Source organism: Falco punctatus (genome assembly GCF_963210335.1).
Source record: "Falco punctatus genome assembly, chromosome: 5".
In the NCBI taxonomy this organism is placed as follows: Eukaryota; Metazoa; Chordata; class Aves; order Falconiformes; family Falconidae; genus Falco; species Falco punctatus.
This window is the reverse complement of record NC_137584.1, coordinates 2,501-6,444: the sequence shown is the minus strand read 5'-3', so window position 1 is coordinate 6,444 and position 3,944 is coordinate 2,501. Positions and strand designations below refer to the sequence as shown.

The 3,944-nt window shown below is 49.7% G+C and overlaps 1 long non-coding RNA gene across 1 annotated transcript; it reads left to right on the top strand.

Moving 5' to 3' along the window:
* Nucleotides 1-2,403: 2,403 nt before the first annotated feature.
* Nucleotides 2,404-3,577, top strand: LOC308064120. Its single transcript, XR_013928212.1, has 3 exons — nucleotides 2,404-2,525; nucleotides 2,566-2,608; nucleotides 3,306-3,577. It is a non-coding gene; the product is annotated as an uncharacterized lncRNA (long non-coding RNA).
* The last annotated feature ends 367 nt before the right edge of the window (nucleotides 3,578-3,944 follow it).

The following is a 3,944-nucleotide window of genomic DNA, read 5'->3' as shown; positions in this document are numbered from 1 at the left end:
TAGGGTTAGGGTTAGGGTTAGGGTTAGGGTTAGGGTTAGGGTTAGGGTTAGGGTTAGGGTTAGGGTTAGGGTTAGGGTTAGGGTTAGGGTTAGGGTTAGGGTTAGGGTTAGGGTTAGGGTTAGGGTTAGGGTTAGGGTTAGGGTTAGGGTTAGGGTTAGGGTTAGGGTTAGGGTTAGGGTTAGGGTTAGGGTTAGGGTTAGGGTTTAGGGGTTAGGGTTAGGGTTAGGGTTAGGGTTAGGGTTAGGGTTAGGGTTAGGGTTAGGGTTAGGGTTAGGGTTAGGGTTAGGGTTAGGGTTAGGGTTAGGGTTAGGGTTAGGGTTAGGGTTAGGGTTAGGGTTAGGGTTAGGGTTAGGGTTAGGGTTAGGGTTAGGGTTAGGGTTAGGGTTAGGGTTAGGGTTAGGGTTAGGGTTAGGGTTAGGGTTAGGGTTAGGGTTAGGGTTAGGGTTAGGGTTAGGGTTAGGGTTAGGGTTAGGGTTAGGGTTAGGGTTAGGGTTAGGGTTAGGGTTAGGGTTAGGGTTAGGGTTAGGGTTAGGGTTAGGGTTAGGGTTAGGGTTAGGGTTAGGGTTAGGGTTAGGGTTAGGGTTAGGGTTAGGGTTAGGGTTAGGGTTAGGGTTAGGGTTAGGGTTAGGGTTAGGGTTAGGGTTAGGGTTAGGGTTAGGGTTAGGGTTAGGGTTAGGGTTAGGGTTAGGGTTAGGGTTAGGGTTAGGGTTAGGGTTAGGGTTAGGGTTAGGGTTAGGGTTAGGGTTAGGGTTAGGGTTAGGGTTAGGGTTAGGGTTAGGGTTAGGGTTAGGGTTAGGGTTAGGGTTAGGGTTAGGGTTAGGGTTAGGGTTAGGGTTAGGGTTAGGGTTAGGGTTAGGGTTAGGGTTAGGGTTTAGGGTTAGGGTTAGGGTTAGGGTTAGGGTTAGGGTTAGGGTTAGGGTTAGGGTTAGGGTTAGGGTTAGGGTTAGGGTTAGGGTTAGGGTTAGGGTTAGGGTTAGGGTTAGGGTTAGGGTTAGGGTTAGGGTTAGGGTTAGGGTTAGGGTTAGGGTTAGGGTTAGGGTTAGGGTTAGGGTTAGGGTTAGGGTTAGGGTTAGGGTTAGGGTTAGGGTTAGGGTTAGGGTTAGGGTTAGGGTTAGGGTTAGGGTTAGGGTTAGGGTTAGGGTTAGGGTTAGGGTTAGGGTTAGGGTTAGGGTTAGGGTTAGGGTTAGGGTTAGGGTTAGGGTTAGGGTTAGGGTTAGGGTTAGGGTTAGGGTTAGGGTTAGGGTTAGGGTTAGGGTTAGGGTTAGGGTTAGGGTTAGGGTTAGGGTTAGGGTTAGGGTTAGGGTTAGGGTTAGGGTTAGGGTTAGGGTTAGGGTTAGGGTTAGGGTTAGGGTTAGGGTTAGGGTTAGGGTTAGGGTTAGGGTTAGGGTTAGGGTTAGGGTTAGGGTTAGGGTTAGGGTTAGGGTTAGGGTTAGGGTTAGGGTTAGGGTTAGGGTTAGGGTTAGGGTTAGGGTTAGGGTTAGGGTTAGGGTTAGGGTTAGGGTTAGGGTTAGGGTTAGGGTTAGGGTTTAGGGTTAGGGTTAGGGTTAGGTTAGGGTTAGGGTTAGGGTTAGGGTTAGGGTTAGGGTTAGGGTTAGGGTTAGGGTTAGGGTTAGGGTTAGGGTTAGGGTTAGGGTTAGGGTTAGGGTTAGGGTTAGGGTTAGGGTTAGGGTTAGGGTTAGGGTTAGGGTTAGGGTTAGGGTTAGGGTTAGGGTTAGGGTTAGGGTTAGGGTTAGGGTTAGGGTTAGGGTTAGGGTTAGGGTTAGGGTTAGGGTTAGGGTTAGGGTTAGGGTTAGGGTTAGGGTTAGGGTTAGGGTTAGGGTTAGGGTTAGGGTTAGGGTTAGGGTTAGGGTTAGGGTTTAGGGTTCAGGGTTAGGGTTAGGGTTAGGGTTAGGGTTAGGGTTAGGGTTAGGGTTAGGGTTAGGGTTAGGGTTAGGGTTAGGGTTAGGGTTAGGGTTAGGGTTAGGGTTAGGGTTAGGGTTAGGGTTAGGGTTAGGGTTAGGGTTAGGGTTAGGGTTAGGGTTAGGGTTAGGGTTAGGGTTAGGGTTAGGGTTAGGGTTAGGGTTAGGGTTAGGTTAGGGTTAGGGTTAGGGTTAGGGTTAGGGTTAGGGTTAGGGTTAGGGTTAGGGTTAGGGTTAGGGTTAGGGTTAGGGTTAGGGTTAGGGTTAGGGTTAGGGTTAGGGTTAGGGTTAGGGTTAGGGTTAGGGTTAGGGTTAGGGTTAGGGTTAGGGTTAGGTTAGGGTTAGGGTTAGGGTTAGGGTTAGGGTTAGGGTTAGGGTTAGGGTTAGGGTTAGGGTTAGGGTTAGGGTTAGGGTTAGGGTTAGGGTTAGGGTTAGGGTTAGGGTTAGGGTTAGGGTTAGGGTTAGGGTTAGGGTTAGGGTTAGGGTTAGGGTTAGGGTTAGGGTTAGGGTTAGGGTTAGGGTTAGGGTTAGGGTTAGGGTTAGGGTTAGGGTTAGGGTTAGGGTTAGGGTTAGGGTTAGGGTTAGGGTTAGGGTTAGGTTAGGGTTAGGGTTAGGGTTAGGGTTAGGTTAGGGTTAGGTTAGGGTTAGGGTTAGGGTTAGGGTTAGGGTTAGGGTTAGGGTTAGGGTTAGGGTTAGGGTTAGGGTTAGGGTTAGGGTTAGGGTTAGGGTTTAGGGTTAGGGTTAGGGTTAGGGTTAGGGTTAGGGTTAGGGTTAGGGTTAGGGTTAGGGTTAGGGTTAGGGTTAGGGTTAGGGTTAGGGTTAGGGTTAGGGTTAGGGTTAGGGTTAGGGTTAGGGTTAGGGTTAGGGTTAGGGTTAGGGTTAGGGTTAGGGTTAGGGTTAGGTTAGGGTTAGGGTTAGGGTTAGGGTTAGGGTTAGGTTAGGGTTAGGGTTAGGGTTAGGGTTAGGGTTAGGGTTAGGGTTAGGTTAGGGTTAGGGTTAGGGTTAGGGTTAGGGTTAGGGTTAGGGTTAGGGTTAGGGTTAGGGTTAGGGTTAGGGTTAGGGTTAGGGTTAGGGTTAGGGTTAGGGTTAGGTTAGGGTTAGGGTTAGGGTTAGGGTTAGGGTTAGGGTTAGGGTTAGGGTTAGGGTTAGGGTTAGGGTTAGGGTTAGGGTTAGGGTTAGGGTTAGGGTTAGGGTTAGGGTTAGGGTTAGGGTTAGGGTTAGGGTTAGGGTTAGGGTTAGGGTTAGGGTTAGGGTTAGGGTTAGGGTTAGGGTTAGGGTTAGGGTTAGGGTTAGGGTTAGGGTTAGGGTTAGGGTTAGGGTTAGGGTTAGGGTTAGGGTTAGGGTTAGGGTTAGGGTTAGGGTTAGGGTTAGGGTTAGGGTTAGGGTTAGGGTTAGGGTTAGGTTAGGTTAGGGTTAGGGTTAGGGTTTTAGGGTTAGGGTTAGGGTTAGGGTTAGGGTTAGGGTTAGGTTAGGGTTAGGGTTAGGGTTAGGGTTAGGGTTAGGGTTAGGGTTAGGGTTAGGGTTAGGGTTAGGGTTAGGGTTAGGGTTAGGGTTAGGGTTAGGGTTAGGGTTAGGGTTAGGGTTAGGTTAGGGTTAGGGTTAGGGTTAGGGTTAGGGTTAGGGTTAGGGTTAGGGTTAGGGTTAGGGTTAGGGTTAGGGTTAGGGTTAGGGTTAGGGTTAGGGTTAGGGTTAGGGTTAGGGTTAGGGTTAGGGTTAGGGTTAGGGTTAGGGTTAGGGTTAGGGTTAGGGTTAGGGTTAGGGTTAGGGTTAGGGTTAGGGTTAGGGTTAGGGTTAGGGTTAGGGTTAGGGTTAGGGTTAGGGTTAGGGTTAGGGTTAGGGTTAGGGTTAGGGTTAGGGTTAGGGTTAGGGTTAGGGTTAGGGTTAGGGTTAGGGTTAGGGTTAGGGTTAGGGTTAGGGTTAGGGTTAGGGTTAGGGTTAGGGTTAGGGTTAGGGTTAGGGTTAGGTTAGGGTTAGGGTTAGGGTTAGGGTTTAGGGTTAGGTTAGGGTTAGGGTTAGGGTTAGGGTTAGGGTTAGGGTTAGGGGTT